The 19392-nt window shown below is 43.2% G+C and overlaps 1 long non-coding RNA gene across 21 annotated transcripts in view; it reads left to right on the top strand.

Annotated features, from left to right (window-relative positions):
- The window catches only part of LOC127487206 (uncharacterized), a 330743-nt gene that overhangs the window by 83847 nt on the left and 227504 nt on the right, over positions 1-19392 (top strand). For all 21 annotated transcript variants that reach the window (XR_016214442.1, XR_016214440.1, XR_016214436.1 and 18 more), the window contains one exon: positions 15634-15717. This is a non-coding gene — a long non-coding RNA (uncharacterized LOC127487206). The remainder of the gene's footprint in view (positions 1-15633; positions 15718-19392) is intronic.

Here is a 19392-nt window from a genome sequence, read left to right as displayed (position 1 = left end):
TAGAATTTTTTCATTTCCCCACATTTAGGATCAAGTTACCTGCAAACAGGTGTAAATTCACTTCTTCCTTTCTGATATGCATGCTTTTATTTCTTCCTCTTTTCTAGTGGCTCTGGGCAAAATTTTAAAACTGTATTGACGAAGTATGATCAGAGTGGACATCTATTTCTGGTTCGATATCTTAGTGGAAAAGCTTGTAGTCTTCCCTTTGTGATGCTGGCTATGGGTTTTTCTTTTTAGTAACTTCATTCACTGTGATAATAAGTGAAAAAGATAAAAAGTGGAACATAGTGTGTAAGAACTGTGATAAATCTGCAAAGGTGCAACAGATGCTTTATAGAAAGGAGAAGAAAAGAGAAAGGTGCAGCATAGTGGGTAATGAGACAAATCCCATTTATTTATTTTCTACAAGACATATTCTTCTAATAAAAATACATATTAAAACAAGATGGAGAAAGAGATACAATTGTGAAATAAAGTAAAGCATACCTGGAGAATCTATATTGATCTCAGACAAAGTTTATTTCAGGACATGGAAAATTATGAGGGATGAGAAAGGGTCAGTTTTCCAAGTAATGGTAACCACTCTTAATGTATCTGTAACATGATAACAGCAAGTCAGGATTCCTGAGGCAACACCTTATGGAATGCAAGGACTTATGGGAAAGTATCCCTCTGTATTTGAAGACTTCGTCTCTTCTCTGTTAGTAACTGACAGACACTTAAGTGAGAAAAGCAATAAAGATGTGCTTGAACTGAGCAGCCCCATGTGCCTGCGGATTCAGTGGTGAATCCTATCACCTACATGAGGAAGAAGTGGAACCAGCTGTGCTGAGTCATGCAAACTTCATAAATAAAATGAACATATGCCTGTCCATTCTCAGAATCTGGCATCACTCCAGTATCAAAAGCAGATAAACATATTCCCATAAAGGAAAATACACAGTTATCTATCTTGAAAATCCCCATTTGTTGAAACACCCAAAAGTTAGCAAATCAATCCAACAGTGTATGGAAAACAGGTATTCACTACGTCTGCATGGGCTTACTGCAGGTGTGCAGGGCTGGTTCAGAACTTGGAAAATAAATTAATGAAATTCACAACATCAGGAGTCTGAATAAAAGAATCTAGTAAATATGGAGTTGTGCAAAATAATCACTAAAAGTAGGATTAAAATATGTTTATTATGGTACAAAAATTTTTGAAATCTATGCATGGCTTTTTGACAAAATGGATTTCTATGAGCTTTTTGATGATACTCTGTATGCGTGGATTTCAAAATGCTTTCTTCCAAAATAAATTTTAATTCGATTTTTTCATGTACATTTTGATGTGCCCCATGTGAAAACTCTTTGCAAAGCTGCAAAACCTATTCTTGGTGAAAGCTTTCAGCAAATAGAAATAGAATATAACATCTGAAGTTTGGCAAAGTATATTTCACACTGGTAGCATACTTAGTGATTTGTTTCCTCCCAATAACAGAATAAGCCAAGAGTGTTCCCTGTCTCTTCTTCTTTTCAGTTTAATTCTTGAAGTCCTAGAACAGAAGAAGAAACTTCTGGAGGTAATAACATTTATGACATGGTTGTAGGACATGAAGTTAATAAGGAAAAATCATTTTCCATTCACCAGCATATGATTTGGTTTTGAAAGTAAAAGCACAATCGCCCTTTTATTAGAAAGTGAAACAAATCAAATAGTAAATATAAACCCAACCAAATACCTAAGGATCTATAGCGGGAAAACCACAGTACTCTGATGAAAGAACCCAAGACCATCTGGAAAGATGCTTCATTTTCTTAGGAAACTCACGTCAAACAAGAGGTCACTCTTTCCAAATTGATTTGTAGATTGGAAGTCCTAGTTAACGTTCCAGTCTTTAATTTTGTGGGCATTGGCAAACTATTTCTAAAGTCTACATGAAAAAGCGTATGAGAAAATGTTCAACTTCCCATGACATTAGCAAACTGCAAGCCAAACAAGATACCAGAACACACTTATTTGAATGGCTCAAATTCAAAAATAAATAAAGAGTTTGAATGGGAGGAGTTTGAGCGGGAGGGTGAGTAAGGTGGGAAGTATCATTGTGTTCCTAAATCTGTATATATGAAATACATGAAACTTGTCTAACTCAAAAAAAAATTTAGAAGATAGCAATACCAAATAGTAACAAAAATGCTGTGCATTGAGAATGCTCAAACACTGACCCTGGGACTGTACATTGGTGCAGTCACCTTGGAAAGCACGTTAGTTGTGTCTAATAATTCACACAGCTGTACCTTGTGACACAGCGGTGGTTTTCCCAGGGGTAGAACCAGTTGAGTTGAAGGTTTGTGGTAGCACAAATACCTGCACATGGATGCTTATAAAAGCTTTAGGCATAATAATCAAACACTGGAAACATACAAATAGTCCTGCAGGTGGTGAATGTGTAAAGAAAAATCTGGTATACTCACCAAGTGGAATAATATTCATTGATGAAAACAATGAAGGGCCATTGCTGTGGTATAGCAGGCAAAGCTACCACCTGTAGTGCCGGCATCCCGTATGGGTGCTGATTCAAGTTCTGGCTGTCCCATTTCTGATCCAGCTCTCTGTCCTGGCCTGGGAAAGCAGTAGAAGATGGCCCAAGTCCTTGGGCCTCTGCACCCGCATGGGAGATCCGGAAGAAGCTCCTGGCTCCTGGCTTCAGATCAGTTCAGGTATGGCCATTGTGGCCATTTGGGGAGTAAACCAGCAGATGGAAAACCTCTCTCTCTCTCCATCTCTCTGTTTCTCTCTCTCTCTCTCTCTCTCTCTCTCTCTCTCAGCCTGTGTCTCTCTGCCTCTCCTTCTCTCTCTGTGTGACTCTTTGAAATAAATAAATAAATCTTTAAAAAAAAGAGAGATAACAATGAGGCATCAAATAACAACAACAACAAAAAAAAGAAGAGCGATGTTGAATGCACAATGCTAAGTGAAAGAAGCCAGGTTCAAAGCGTTTCATATGGTGTGACTCCAGCTACACCAAATTTTAGGTGAAAGGAAACTGGAGAGACAGTGAAAGATCAGTGATTGCTAGAGTGGGAGTTTTGAAGGCTAGGGAGGTGAAGCGTAGGAGAGTTTTGCAGTAAACTGTCTGGTGTGATTCTTCAATGGGGGCACAGTGTGCCTTTGCAGACCATCTAGAGTTAAACTGTAATGTACTATGTGTGCTTTAATTAATTATGTATCAGTATTGGTTGATTAATTGCATTAATTGTGACACACAAATAGAGTAAGCTAATACAGGGCTGTGGTGAGTATATGATAAATGACTGTAGTGCCTGCTGAAGTTTTCTATCATTCTACAGCTATTTGAAAATTGGAAGTCAGGGGCCGGGGCTGTGGTATAGGGAGTAAAATTGCTGCCTGCAATGCTGCCATCCCATATGGGTGCCAGTTCAAGTCCTGGCTGTTCCACTTCCAATCCAGCCCTCTGTTGTGGCCTGGGAAAGCAGTTAAAGATGGCCTAGGTCCTTGGGCTCCTGCACCTCATGAGGGAGACCTAGAAGAAGCTCCTGGCTTCGAATCAGCGCAGCTCTGGTCATAGTGGCCAACTGGGGAGTGAACCAGTGGATGGGAGACCTGTCTCACTGCCTCTCCTCTCTCTCTGTATAACTCTGACTTTCAAATAAATAAATCTTTGTTTTTAAAAAGGAGTTCGATTAATTTAAATAAAATGTACCAGTGATAGCAAAATTGAATGGGCCAAAGATCTTTTATGGTTAACTTATTATCCATATTTGCACAAGAAACTTCTAGTTTTCCAGAATGAACAGACAGACTTCCCCACATGTATCATTCTCTGTTGGCAACATTCAGACTTGAATAGCACATTTTCGCACAGACTTGTAGTTCCAATTTCACTGTAATCTCTGCACTGTGGCTCTGGCTTCTCTCATTGTCTGCTGCTCCATGGCTCTCTGGGGATAACAAATTAACTGCCAAGCAAAAGCAGAATGATATTCACTGGAACTGTAAAAGATCTGCATTGAATGGAATGAAAGCCAGCGATCGCAAATAAAAAGCACTGTTTTGAAACCCACTGTGAGTTCCTTTTTGAATTTGGTAGGTTAGAGCCCAGTTGCATTTGTTACCATGTGGATACTTGCGGGTTCTACCATTTGGTGTGATGTATCTTCATGCTCCCAGAGAGGTACCATGACATTTTGTCAGACCACATTGTGTGTACACTTGGCTACATGTGTGTACTTGTGTTTCTGATCTTTGTTCTGTTGATCTTTTTGTGTCTTGTTAAGCTAACGTTGCCTTGTCCTAATTGTTCTATCTTTAAAGCAAGTTTTGAGGTCAGGTGTAGCATAAGTGTTTTCTAAGTGTAATTGTGTTTACAGATTACATGGACTATTTTGGTTCCTTGAATTCTCCATAAACGTTTGGGAATCAGCTTGCCAGATTTTGCCTAAAGAACTGGGATTTTTTTTAAGTTTTCTTTTTTAAAAAAATTATTTAAGGTATACACACTTCATGTATTTCAAATGTACAGATCTGGGAAGGTAGTGATACTTCCCACCCTCCCTCCCTCCTGCCCATGTTTCCAACCTTCCTCCTCCTCCCTGTCCTATTCCCATTCAATTTTAGAAAGATCTACGTTCAGTTTACTTTATACTCCTAAGATTATCCCTACACTAAGTAATGAGTTCAACAAATAGTATGATGGAAAACAAAACAAAACACTTGTTCCTCAACAGTAGAGACGAGGGCGATAAACAATCCTAGAATCCCAAAATGTCGATTTTACTCCGTACCTTATATTTTAGATACTCCGCTAGTTTTACCACAGATCAGGAAAGCATGCGATATCTGTCTTTTTGGGACTGGCGTATTTCGCTAAGTATAATGGTTTTTGACTGTGTCCATTTTATTGCCTGCTGGGATTCTGAATGGAATTATATTGAACCTCAGTATGAGTTTGGTCATGACTGACATCTTAATAAAAGTGAATATTCCAATCCATGACCATGATCAAGCTGTGTTTATTCAGGTCATCTTCAATGTGTCTTCATGCTGGTTGAAATTTTCTGCAGATGTATCTTTCAAATAATATTAAAATGATTCCTAAGTACTTATTTTTGATCAATTGTAAATCATGCTTGATTTTATTTTTTCACTTAAAATTCTTTTTATATAGACATTATTTTTATATGTATTGCCTATATCCTGAGACCTTGCTAAACTCACTCACTCCTTCTAGTATATGCTTGTGGCATGTTTAGTAGGATTTTCATGATCATGTATCCTTTAAGTAAAAGTAATGTTACCATTTTCCTTTTTTAAAAAGATTTATTTTTTTATTTGAGAGGCAGAATTACAGAGGGAGAGACAGAGAGAGAGGTCTTCAATCCTCTGGTTCACTCCCTAAATGGCCGTGGTGGTTGGGACTGGGCTGATCCTAAGGCAGGAGCCAGGAGCTTCTTCTGGGTTTCCCACCTGGGGCAGGGACCCAAGCACTTGGGCCACCTTCCTCTGCTTTCCCAACCCATTAGCAGGAAGCTGGGCTGGAAGTGGAGCAACCAGGTCCCAAACTGGTGCCTATTTGGGATGCTTGCATTGCAGGTGGGGGCTTAATCTGCTGTGCCACAGCGCTGGCCAACCTCTTTCTAATATACGTGCTTTTCTTTTTCCTTAACTTTTTATAGTACTGGTCTGTATCTTCATTACACTGAGGACGAGACATAGTAAATATTGACACCTACATTTTTCTGTCGTTGGAATAAACTGTTGGTTGTGCCATTAAAAGTAGTTTAAACCTCAGGTTCTACTGTAGGTATGCTTTATCAGTTTTAGGGAGGAATCCGCTTTTTGCAGTTTAGTGAACATTTTTAAAGTATTTTTTCAATCATAAGTAAATGTTGAATTTCATTATATTCTCTCTTTACCTCTATTCAGTGATAAAACAAGTTTCTGGTCATGTTCCTGATGGGATAAAATGCTTTGATTGATTCCTCACACTTATTAAGTCCTGCATTCCAAGAGTAAATCCTATATCATTGAGATATAATGTTTTTTATATACCAGTGGATTTGATTTGCTAATGTTTTATTAATTATTTGTGTGTGCTGATATTTGCTGATATTTTATTATTTTATGTTTTTTTTTTCTTTTAAAGTTAATATTCATACAAAGAACAGGTGAATTGTGGGTCACAGATAAATTTCTTTTTCTTTTTCTTTTTTTTGACAGGCAGAGTTAGACAGTGAGAGAGAGAGAGAAACAGAGAGAAAGGTCTTCCTTCTGTTGGTTCACCCCCCAAATGGCTGTTAGGGCCAGCGCGCTGCGCCAATCCAAAGCCAGGAGCCAGGTACTTCTCCTGGTCTCCTGTGCGGGTGCAGGGCCCAAGCGCTTGGGCCATCCTCCACTGCACTCCCAGGCTACAGCAGAGAGCTGGACTGGAAGAGGAGCAACCAGGACAGAACCAGCGCCCCGACCAGGACTAGAACCCAGTGTGCCGGCACTGCAGGCAGAGGATTAGCCTAGTGAGCTGTGGCGCCGGCCACAGATAAATTTCTAAGAATATAATGGTATCCCCTTCCTTCCTATTGCCCACGTGTGCTAATCTTAATGAGAATTATAGTCTGTACTTTTTCTCAGTATTTTCTGCAATTTTAGTTGGAGGAGAGTAGTCATATCATAAACTGCAAAGTGTTTCTCCTAGATTTTTTTAAATGTTAATACAAAATTTGTATATTTTTATGAATCATCATTTCAAAAATGACTTAGGCTTGTTAGATTTTACAGAAAGGATTTTGATCCATTAGAACTCTTTATTAGAGGACTGGGCATTGGGGAGTGGCAGATCACGCCTCCGCCTGTAGTGCAGGCATCCCACATGGACTTTAGGTCAGACCTGGCTGCTCCACTACCAATCCAGCTCCCTCCTGATGCACTTGGGAAAAAGCAAAAGTTGGGCCCTGCCACCCGCCTGGGAGACCTGGAAGATGCTCCTGGCTTCTGCCTGGCCCAGCCCTGACTGTTGTAACCATTTGGAGAGTCAACCAGCCAACGGAAAATCAATCAATCACTTTCTCTCTCTCCCCCCTTCTCTCTCCTCTCACCTCTCTCTGTGTAACTCTTTAAATAAATAAATCTTTAAAAATTTGCTTATTAGGCCAGCTCTGCGGCTCACTAGGCTAATCCTCCGCCTGTGGCGCCGGCACCCCGGGTTCTAGTCCCCGTCAGGGCACCAGATTCTGTCCCGGTTGCTCCTCTTCCAGTCCAGCTCTCTGCTGTGGCCCGAAAAGGCAGTGGAGGATGGACCAAGTGTTTGGGCCCTGCACCCGCCTGCATGGGAGACCACGAAGAAGCACCTGGCTCCTGGCTTTGGATCAGCACAGCATGCCTGCCGTAGTGGCCATTTGGGGGGTGAACCAATGGAAGAAAGACCTTTCTCTCTGTCTCTCACTGTCTTTAACTCTCTTTCTGTCTCACTCCCTCTCACTGTCTAACTCTGCCTGGCCAAAAAAAAAAAATTGCTTATTACACATAAGTACTGTTCAGCTTTTCTGGTTTCCTAAAACAGGTTTACTTAAAATGATTTCCAAAAAATTTAGCAATTTCAACATTGTTGTGAAACTCATTGACCTAAAATTATGCATAACATCATTGTATTCTAGTTTAAAATCTGCAGCACCTGTGTTAATTTCTCTCTGTTTCTGGTAAGGGACAATTACAAATTTCTGAATTTCTCATGCCCTTATCTTGCAAGGGATTTATCAGTTTTCTTAACCATTCAAAATACAAAATCTCCATATTCAGTCATATTTATGTTCTTTTAATTCCATTAATTTCCTTTTGTGCCATTATTACTAATTTGTATTTTATAGCCTACAGAGTTGAAATTTTATTTAATTAATTTTGAATTTTTTATTTGTAAATACTTCAAGTTTGAATTTCCTTTGAAGCAGTTGTTAACTGTATCCCACTAATTTTGATTTCTTGTGTAATTCTTAATATTATAGTAGAAAGAAATGTTAATATTTATTTCATCTCTTAGGAGAGTGAGAGGAGAGAGAAAGAGAAGGAACTTCTATCAGCTGGTTCATTTCTGGATGCCCGGAACGGCCAGGGCTAGGGCAGTCTGAATCCAGGAGCCCAGAACTCCATCCAGGTCACCCACATGGGGGGCAGAAGCCCACGTACTTGAACCAGTATCTGTTGTCCCCCAGGGAGCATCAACAGGGAGCTGCATCAGAAGTAGCTAGGGACCCAAACCAGCGCCGGGGTATGGGATGTGCAAGTCCTCAGTAGGACATTGAACTACATGCCCGCCCTAGAAAATGTTATTTTAATATCTCTGACAATATCTTTTTTTTATCTATTGTATATTTATACCTATTGCTTATTTAGACTTTTTTAAAAAATTTTTTGACACTTAAATAATGCTGTATGTGTTTTTGGGGTACCATATACTTTGTGTGTGTGCAGTCAGGCTAAATATGTCTGCTTCCTCAAACATTGAACATTTCCTTGTGGGGAAAGCCTTCAAAATCCCACCTTGTGGGTTTTCTTCGTGGGGGAGTAAGAGCAGCAACAGTGTCTGGTGACCTGCCGTGCGGCAGAGCCCCTGAGCTCTTACCTCTGTCCAGCCATGGCTCAGCGCCCATCCGTCAGCCTTTCCCGTCTCTCCTCCTCTGCTGAGCACATCGCAACGTTCACTTCCGTGAGAGAACCTTGAACTCCAAAGAGTCGGCCCAGCCCCACTGCGAGGTGCACGCTCAGGCCAGTTGCAACCCCACTGTGTGTTCTTGCGTTTTCTCTTGCATCTCTGAGAACTCAGTCTCCGTATTAATAACTGTGGAAAATTTGATTCAGGATGTCTGGAGGTCTGGAGGTAGACACAGGTTTGTGGAGTCCGACAGGTGAACTTGGGTTTCCTGGACCTGGGTACTTGTAGGCCTGAGAACCTTTCAGTTGTCAGCTCTGAGTGTGTAATTTCTTCTTCTTCTTCTTCTTTTTTTTTGATAGGCAGAGTGGACAGTGAGAGAGAGAGAGACAGAGAGAAAGGTCTTCCTTTGCCGTTGGTTCACCCTCCAATGGCCACTGCGGCTGGTGCACCGCGCTGATCCGAAGGCAGGAGCCAGGTGCTTGTCCTGGTCTCCCATGGGCTGCAGGGCCCAAGCTCTTGGGCCATCCTCCACTGCACTCCCGGGCCACAGCAGAGAGCTGGCCTGGAAGAGGGGCAACCGGGACAGAATCTGGTACCCTGACCGGGACTAGAACCCGGTGTGCCGGCGCCGCAAGGTGGAGGATTAGCCTAGTAAGCTGCAGCGCCGGCCCTGAGTGTAATTTCTACTCCTCTCCAATTCTCAAGTCCGTGTGGAACCCTGCTGACTCAGACATTTTCTCTTTTCTATTTGTATTGAAATTGAAATTTTTTATATTCCTTTTTAAAATGAATTCGTTTTTAAGGATCACAGAATTCGTATGTACAACTCTAGGAGTACCGCTGTTCCAACGGTCCTGTCAGATTGCTTCATTCTCATTCTTCATTCTTTTTGATCCGTTAGATGTGTTTTTTGTTTTTATTTTTAAATTTTATTTTAGTTAGTTTTTAATAAATTCATTGTACTTTATAGATACAATTCTATTATGTTCTTAGCTGTGTTTTTAAAATAGGCTACGTTTTGGGGCCACGCTGCAGCGTGGTGGCTTAAGCCGCTGCCTTCAGCATGACATCCCACATGGGTGCTGTTTTCAGTACTGGCTGCTCCGCTTCTGATCCGGCTCTCTGCTAATGCACTGGGAAAGCATGGGAAGATGGCCCAAGTCCTTGAGCCCCTGCACCCATGTGGGAGATGAGGCAGCCTGGCCTAGCCCCAGCTGTTGGAGGGGTTGGGGAGTGAACCAATGGATGGAAGATACATTCTCACTCTCATTCTCCCTCTCCCCTCTCTCCCTCTTTCTCCCTCTCCCTTCTCCCTTCTCCCTCTCTCCTCTCTCCTCTGCCTTTCAAATAAATATGTAAATCTTTTTAAAAAGGTATGTTTGAACTCACTGATCTCTTCTGCCATTGATGTCTTCAATTGTGTTGTTAATTTCGCTTAGTATATTTTTCAGTTGAAGAATTTCTGTTTGATTTAATTACTTCTCTCACATTTCTCTGTTGGAGAACTAAACTGATTCTCTGTGTTCTTTTGAAGTTCTCTGAGTTTTTGTAAAACAGCTGTTTTGACATTTTCATCTGAGCATTTAAATTTAATTTTTCACTTGTAGGACAGGCATTAAGGCACAACAGGTTAAACCACCACTTGAGGTTCTCAATCCTGTATCAGAGGACTAGTTCAAAGCTTGGCACCTCTGTTAGCAATTCAGTTCTCCAATAATGCATTGTGGGAGGCAGAGGATGGTGGCTCAAGTGCTTAGGTACCTGCCAGCTGTGTAGGAAACCTGGGAAGAATTTCTGGCTCCTGGCTGTTACAGGCATTTGGGAGTGAACCAGTGGATGAAAATGAGATTCTCTTTGCCTCTCCCTGTCCCTCTCCATATCTGTCTCTGTTTCTCTTTTTCTGTCACTTTGTCTTTCAAGCAGATGAAAATAAATAAAATTTTTGAAATTTTCATGACCGTAATGTTGGTTTCTGTCACCTTAATTTGCTTACTAGAGGAATTCATGGCTCCCTGGACACTTGCGGGTTTGCGTAGTCGTGTGCTCAGGATTAGTTACTGTCATCTGGCTTTGTTTCTGGCTGGTCTTCCAGAAATTCTTAGTGGTTTGTGAATTTTCTCTGAGCCTGTGAACACTTTTTCAGCAGTCAGTGATGCCTGGTGTTAAGGTTTATCGCGAGTTTGCTGTTGGTGCATTTCCATTGCTTCAGATCTTAAATACGCCCCCAGCTCAGATTTGTCTGAAATCTGCAGCCGTGATGTTGTTCAGAATCAACTGGGGAGGTCTCTGAGAGGCAAGTGCTCCACTCCTGCGGACCTCTTCCTGAGGCCGAGGCAGGCCTGGGTGCCTAGACCCATGGCTACTCCTTGTGCCATGATGCCTGGTCACAGCTGGAGCGTACAGTCCAGAGACCCTCACAGCCTGGGTTTGGGGTCAGATTCCCACCCACTGTGGTCTCTGCACTAATGAAATAGACTCAGAGCCCACAGCTTCTCCTGCCAGCCCCTGTGATGCTGACTGGGGTACCAGACAAACCAGTGGGGGCACGGGGTTCTACTTAGCAGCCAAGCATGTCCAAGGTTCTGTCCACCGGCACTTGGCTGGAAACAGGGGCGGTCAGGCTGTGTTCAGTGTTGGGTTTTCCAAGCCTGGCTCTGAGTCCCTGTACAGTCCTGTGCTCACTGGCTACCTGTCTGAGGTTGCTGGTTTGGTGATATGCATATCCTTTTGGCTTCCTAGACGGGTGATAGGTGGAGATGCCTGTCAGGCCCCTGTGAGATGAGCAGTGACATACATAGCAGAACGAGTCTTCACCATGCCACAGGTCTTCCCCTCATAGCAAGAGAAATCTAGAGGCTCCAGTTATGAGCACTGGCCTGGGGGGTGGAGGCCACTGGGCTTAGTCAGGCGTGGAGCCTCATAGTCGTGGGCCCAGTTGTAAGCTGAAAGGCAAAGCTCTAAGCTTCCTCTCCTGTCCCACTCCCCAGTGCCTGGAGCTCGCTCTGCCTTCTGGGAAGGTTGGGGGAGGCTGGAGGAGGTGAGGCCCTGGCCACTTGGAGGTTTGCTGTGTGACTGGACAGACAGGCTTTTTCCAACTGTGAGTTTTATTGTTGTGGGTTTTCCACTGGGGTTCAAGCCTGCCTGAGCCCTGCTCTTAACTCCCTCTCCCTCTCCCTCTCCCACAGGGACCCTCAGACAGCTTTCTTTTGTTGCACTCCTTGGAGCTGGGGAGGGGGTGTGTGGGCAGCTCCTTACCTCCTGTTTTCTTCCATGTGCACCCTCCCAACTTGAACCTGGCAGTGGGGTCTGTGACCCAGCCTCCATGTGGAGCCCGATGTGTCTGTGGGTATACAATGACCAGAAAGAACGTCTTCCTGAGCTGCCATTTATAAGGATCTTCCTGATACTTTGTTTTTAAAGTTGCCATTATGTTGGCATTCTTCCAAATATTATCAATACTTTGGACAAATAAAACTTAGACTATAATATTTTGACCTTTTGAAATTTATTGATAAGTTTTACGGGATGGTGTGTGGTCTGTCTTGGTGAAATTCTATGTGCACATGAAACATGGCCAGTTCTGCCGCTGTTGATGGAAGTGGCCTGAATACGTCCACTGGGACAGTTAGGACTGGATTCACAGGGTCATTGATTGCTTCCTTTAATTTTGTCTGGCTTTGCTTAATGTATTTTAAAACGCTGTAATAGGTGACCACACAACTATAATGGTTGTGGTGGCGATAATTTGGCAATTGTATTGTTGTGGAATCATCCTCTATATCTCTATTTTTCTTGACATATGTTTTATTTGATGTTTACTCTGCCATTGAATTGCATGGTTTATCTTAAGACCATGTATTTACTTTAAATATATATCTGATAGACATTCCATGCTGGTAGATAATACATGGTTAGTTCTTAAACTTTTATACATTTTGATACTCCCTGAGGTTTATCTGGTACCCTTTGACTACTTAAAGATAATTTTCTTGTAAAGATGTATTTATTTATTTGAAAGGCACCATTACAGAGAGAAAATGAGACATGCACATACACAGAGTGAGAGAGAGGGAAAAAGAGAGAGAGAGAGAGAGAGAGAGAGAGAATGAGAGAATGAGAGAATAACAATGAGTTTCATCCGCTGGTTCACTCCCTAAATGTCTACAACAGTCGGGGCTGGGCCAGGCTGCAGTCAGGGACCCGGAGCTGCTTCTGAGTCTCCCATGGGAATGCAGAGGCCCAAGTGCCTTGGCCATCTTCCGTGGCTTTCCCAGGCCCATTAACAGGGACCTAATTAGGAAGTGGGCTAGAACTGGTTCCCATGTGGATGGCCAGTGTTGCAGAGGGCAGCTTTATCTGCTGTGCCACGATGCTGGCTCCATTAAGTGTGATTTCTTTCTGTGGAAAATTTTAAAATCTTAATCCATTAACAATAATTTAATCAATTGAATTATGGATATGAGTTAAAGAGCTAAAAGCAGGAAATTTCAAAAGCAGGAAATTTCTCTAAGAAAACATAGGAAAAAATCCTCCTGACCTGGGGCTTTATAGCAGTTTCTTAAAATAAAACATAACTTTTGAAAGTGGCAATGGAAAGAAATGAACAGTTTGGGCTCTCACACAATCGAGAACTTAGATCCTCAAAAATTACTGCTGGCAAAATGACAAGACAATCAGCAGCCTGGAAGAAAACTGTTACCACACAAATATCTGACAAGTGACTTGTATTTAGATTTTATGAGTTTAAGATTTAAACCTCAGTGTGTGATAGACCAGTAAAATTGGATGGGGGACATTTCACCGGAGATGATGAAACAGCAGTGTGTCAGCCTATGAAAAGAGGCTCAACATCAATGTTGTTTAAAAAAATACACCTAAAAGCCACAGCAGGAAATCCCTGGGAACCTTTGAGAATGCCTAAAAGTTTAAAAGACCAGTCAAACCAAGTTTTGGGGAAGATACAGTCTAGTTGGAATTCTCCTACACTGCTTGTGGGAATAAAATTGAAATGTATGCCTGGTACAGGATGTGGCATAGATGTTTCCTTTGAGAAAGGAAAGCATATTCATACAAAGACTTGTGTAGAAATAGGCAGCATAGCTTTATTTATATTAGCACAAACAGATTATCTCAAATGTTGGTAGACAAATAGAAAATATCAATTTTGTTTCAAAAAATCTCAACTTTTCAGTAAGGAGTAAATGAAATAACACGTGAATGTCCACTGAAATAACAAGGTTTTTAAAAATGTGTCAGTCTGTATGGTTTGGGTGATGTGAAACAATCGTGCACGCCATGCTTCCTAGCAGTATCCCTGTAAAACACAAGAGTTCAAGGTACACATTTGGGGTTCGTACTTCATGTACTTTACCTTGAACCTTGCATGTAAACTTGAATCATCATTAAATGAATTTTTAAGAGGTTTATTTATTTGAAAGGCAGAGTTAGAAAGGGAGAGGGAGAGGGATAGAGGAAGTCTTCCATATGCTGGTTCACTCCCCAGATTGCTGCAATGGCTAGCACTGGACTGATCTGTGCCAGGAGCCAGCAGCTGTCTCCGGGTCTCCCACATGGGTGCAGGGGCCTAAGGACTTGGGCCCAGATCGCTGCAATGGCTAGAACTGGATTGATCTGTGCCAGGAGCCAGCAGCTGTCTCCGGGTCTCCCACATGGGTGCAGGGGCCTAAGGACTTGGGCCACTTCTGCTGCTTTCCCAGGAACATCAGCAGTGGGCTGAATTTGAAGTGAAGCACTTGAGACTTGAACAAGTGCCCACAGGGGATGCCACTGCTGCAAATGGCAGCTCCACCTGCCACACCACAGTCCCATTCACACTCAAAGAGTTTTGAATTGTTAACAGAAGCAAAATGATAATGGTATTCTATGTCAGAATTACTAATGATAACATAACCAATTAGGCAGTGTTTTATTATTAGAAGATCATTTAATTCAGTAATTAGAACCATTCTTAGTTACAGGAGAGAATATGAGACCTACAAATGTTCCTGGGGAAATTGGACACAGAGAGTTTCCACTCAATTTATTTTAAACTGTGCAAACCCTTACCTAGAAAAGTTCTGATGTATCAGCCTTGATAAAATAACATTCTTTCAATTTCAAACACAATAAATTCATTTGTTTTATTTCTCAAACAATTTTACATGCACTTCAAAAACTATTTTTGTGTAAATAATGAATATATTCTGAAAATAGTCTCAGTTTCTGTTTACAGATAGTTTGTGAATCTTCTCCTAAATTTAATTAGAAAGAACATCCACTATTTGTGTAGTTCACACTGCTTAGACATGCAACTTGACGTGAGCCCCTGATCAGGCAAGGACCTTTTGACAAGGAGGAAAACAGAGTTAGGAGGACTAGGAATGAACAGAATTTACTTAAGTGGGTCATTTAAATCCACATGTTGATTATTCCAGATGTTTTCCTTGCCAACACGCCAAGTATGTGTGCACATTTGCTCTATGAATCAACACAATGCTTTAAGTTTGTTATAAAGTGCTTTGCAGTTTCGTGCTAAATGGCAGTGAGAGGGCAGCATCAGGATCCCTGACACCCAAGACGTGAAGAGGTGGAAGGTGCAGGCTGAGACCTCCAGCTGCTATGGCGCAGGGACCGGGTGCTTCCTGGGTGCAAGGCTCAGCAAGGTTTCCATGCCCCCTTGCGTCTTGGTGGGGCTGAGGGGGCCCGTTGTGGCTCACACCTGCCACGTGTCACTTTCCCCTACGGAATTTCAGAGAAAGTGTGTCTTCCCCTCACCCCCAGCTCCCATCAGCCAGATAGGTGTCAGTTCCTAAAATAAATTTGGCCATTTTCTGTTGAGTGTGGCAGAGTGCTGCTGCTGACCTGCCGTGGGTCTGATGTGAGCTAGGAATAAATCTATTGTGTTCAGCCTCTGATATTTTAAGGTGATTTATTACAGCAGCTGGGGCTATCTTGACTAATTTTTAAATTTACTTTTTTCACTCCCCAGATATTTCCCAAGCACCTCATAGAAGACGGGCACAGTGCTAAGAACTCCGGAGAGGGAGAGGCAAGAAGACAGAGGAGATTCTGTGTAAGTACACCTTCCTGTCTGTGACTCATAAAATAATCAGATGCGTAAGTGATAGAAATGATATTGATCATGGCAAACCGGGTTATGTGACTCGGAGACTCTGAGGGCTCTTGCAGATGGACCGGTCAAGATCTGCCCGTAGAAGGAGGCAGTGGTGACTTTGAGAGCTAAACGCTTCTGGGAACAGAGGCAAAGTAGCATAGGGCTCCTCGCGAAGGAGAGGCAGAACAGGGAGTTACTGCATGTTTCGGAAATGGAGAATAACTTGGGTGAGCCAGGGATTGGCCACGCGTGATTGACAAGCATGTACAGGGAAAAGAGGCTGTGGCTCCCACATGGAGGTTTTGGTGGGGAGGGGACATTTCTTTACCTGAATGTTTATCCTGAATGCAGCAGAAACGGGAGTGTTGTAAGCCCGGATGTTGTATGGGGTAAGCCTAACTTAAATGAATTAGCATGTGGCAAGTGTGTGGCTAGCTCAGTCATCCTGTGCATGTTATTAATAGCAGCGTTGGCTCTTCGACTCCCCGAAGATGCGGCTCTGTACAGTGGGGCGTATGAATGGGGTGTGGAGGCGGGAAGAGAACTGGAGAGGCAGTTTCAGAGCTGTTGTGGTGATGCAGATGGAAGAGGCGAAAATGTGGCTGGTTTCCAGAGGGAGCTGGGCCGTGCATGTGGGAGGGCAGGGAAAGAGAAGTGAGAAAGCCTTCTAGACTCCTGGAGTTCCTGTTGAGGGACACTGTTGTATGTGGAGGGTTGGATTACAAGTGGACGGTTGTCCACACGATTCTGTTTTGCACACGCTCATCCCAATATGCCGTTGAGATGTCCAAAGGGAGAAGCCAAAGAGGCAATGGAGTATTTGAGTTTGGAGTCCAGGGGGAAGTCTGGGGCAGAGATCGTGGTGTGAACAGTGTTAGTAGAACAGTAACCATAGGGGAGGGCAAGGGGCAAAGCAAAGAAAGCCGCCGTCTGCAATCCCAGCATCCCATATGGGCACCAGTTCGAGACCCGGCTGCTCCACTCCCAATCCAGCTCGCTGCTAATGGCCTGGGGAAGCAGCAGAGGATGGCCCAAGTGCTTGGACCCCTGCCGCCCATGAGGGTGACCCAGAAAAAGCTCCTGAGTTCAACCTGGTATAGCCAAGGACATTGCTGCTGTTTGGGGAGTCAGCAGGTGGATGGAAAATCACTTTCTCTCTCTCTTTCCCCCTCTCTCAATAAATCTACCTTTCAAATAAATAAGAAAAAAACAAATCTAAAAAATTTTTAAAAAGTAAAGAATAACCATAAATGTGAAAGACACAGTTAAGTCACTTGGAAAATAATCTAAATAGGAGAGAAAAGTAGGCCAAGAAGTAACCCTTAAATAAACCAACTTTGATGGATCTGGAATTGTACTATTGAAGTGTTGAACACTATGAAACTATTGTACTCAGTTCTGCTGTTTAATTCATGCCTGCGCAGCCTGTAGCTTCTTTGTGTTGGAAGCAAGTTCCGCCACTTTTGAATAGGCCCATGCACCTGTTCATCCTTGCTCTCCTGCCTGTAGCTGTGGGTTCTCAGTCGGCGCCAGTGGACTCGCTGACATCTTTGTGGCCTTTGTCTGACTTCCCTGAACCCTCTGTTGTCCAGTCAAGTCCCCAGAGCGAGTCTGTCCACGTATGTAGCTCAGGGAGTCACCCTTGTGCTCAGGTAAGGGGACCTCTCTTTGAGACAGTCCACTCCCTAAGTCGCCAATCAGCATGTGCCTGGGGACCCTCCTGTGGCAACCAGCCCTCCTGCTGCTGCCTCCTGTAGCCCGGTATTTCACCTGAGCGAGCAGATAGTCTGCAGTTGGCTTGGAACACAGCCTCTGAGCAGAAAGTCTAGAAAAATAAATGTTTGTTGAGTTGAAAGCTTTTGGTACCTTCACTCTTCACAGCTCTCAATTTTGTCTGTCCTCTTCTGGGCTTGACAAGCATTTTGAGAAGTGACTGGGAAGAAGCTTCTAGAATTCTCAGAGATGTGAAAGAGGTCACGGCAAAATATGTGTCAGGAGATGAGCTGGAGGACACGGCTTCCTCACTTTGCCAAACCTCCTCAGTTCCGTGATTCCTGACTGCGGTCCCCGGGCTCGACCAAAATGTGAAACAAAGCCAGGAGCAGAGAGGTAAATGTGTGTGCTATAGATGACAAAAAATACCTGTTGCCTCATTGGAGAGGAAACAGAATTTGCTCTTGCATTTTATTTCATTTTCAAGCTTTTTATTTAGTTTCTTCTTCTTCTTTTTTTTTTTTTTTTTTTTTTTACCATGTATATCCTGCTGTTGAGGGGACATTCATCTGAAATTTGGGGGACAAAAAGAGTATCTAATTCAAAATAATTTTGTTTTCTTGACTCTAGATAGGTAGCATTAGTAAAACGGCACAGTCTTATCTGTGGTGTGATCTATACCCCGACACCATCCTTGGCTTGAGCCCCCGCTGCCGTTGCTGGAAACCAGGTGACCACGTGGCCCAGTCACGAGCGTCAGCTCTACCCCCACCCTAACGGGATTCGCTGCTCCTATGTCCCTGCCCTCTGCATAGGTATAATAGGATCTGCTTCCCACGCATGTTCTCTCTCTCTCTCCATCTCTTTCTGTGCACCCCTCTCTCTCTCTTCTTCGTCTCTTCGTCTGGCCTGTCAGATTTCCCTGTCAGAAAACCCTTTCCCTTAACTGTGGTGTTCTGTGTGTTTTGTAGTGGCTTTGCAGATAGCAGACAAACATTATCTTGTGTTTGGACACCCATGTTTATAGTGATACCCCACTCAGATATAGGTTTCGTGTTTAAGTGCTGTTCTGTGGAAAGATGAAACACATTACTGCATTGATGGTGAGAACTGGTGGCTTTTCCTTTAGAAAGTTATTTGACTGGTTTCTCCTTTAAAAAATGTATTTCATTGTTTGGAGCAGAACCAAGTGTTAAACTTTGCTGCCAGTCAGTAATGCACCATTGATAGAAAGTTTTAAATTTACTTTTTTCTCAGATAATTGTGTTATATTAAGTTCCAAAAACTTTTTTATCAGGTTAAATTCTTGCCATATTGAGATGAAATGGAAACTAACCAAAAGTGCCACACGTGGTGGTCCACCAAACAGACAGCAGCGTCACGTCTGGTGGCAAACGCCTTCTGTTCCGTGGTCATCTGTGGATATTTGTTCATGAATGTTTGATCGCGTCAGTGAGTTTAGAATGCTCGTTAGCTGTTCATGTATAATGCGCTCATTGCTTGGTAAATGAAATGCAGGCACATGTAAAAATCAGTGTGTTCCAGTAGAAGTAAACACCCTACAGGTCTCGTCCTCAGGCTGTGGCTTCAGAGTGCTGGATTTAGAGGAAAATGCTCAGACTGCTTGGGAATTCATACGTGTCTGGGAAAAACTGTGCAAGGATCCACGCACGCTGAGGTCACGGTTTGCCTGGGCCTCCTCCCCTGCGGTGCAGGCCCCCTAGGCCCCAGCCTTCTGCTCAGGGTACTGCACCCTGATCTCCTGATGCGGGCACCCAGGTAGCGTGAGGGCCCCTCCTCCGGCTCCACAAAGACTCTGCCCTCAGGAATGGTGTAAGACAGGGGCGTGCCAGAGGCAGGTGTGGCACAGAGGGTTCAGCTGCCCCTTGGGACCCCCGAATCCCATTTCAGAGTGCCTGG

Source organism: Oryctolagus cuniculus, chromosome 10, assembly GCF_051225735.1.
Source record: "Oryctolagus cuniculus isolate XC-2025 breed Fujian yellow rabbit chromosome 10, ASM5122573v1, whole genome shotgun sequence".
In the NCBI taxonomy this organism is placed as follows: Eukaryota; Metazoa; Chordata; class Mammalia; order Lagomorpha; family Leporidae; genus Oryctolagus; species Oryctolagus cuniculus.
The sequence above is the reverse complement of the archived record's forward strand: the minus strand, read 5'-3'. Positions and strand labels throughout refer to the sequence as shown.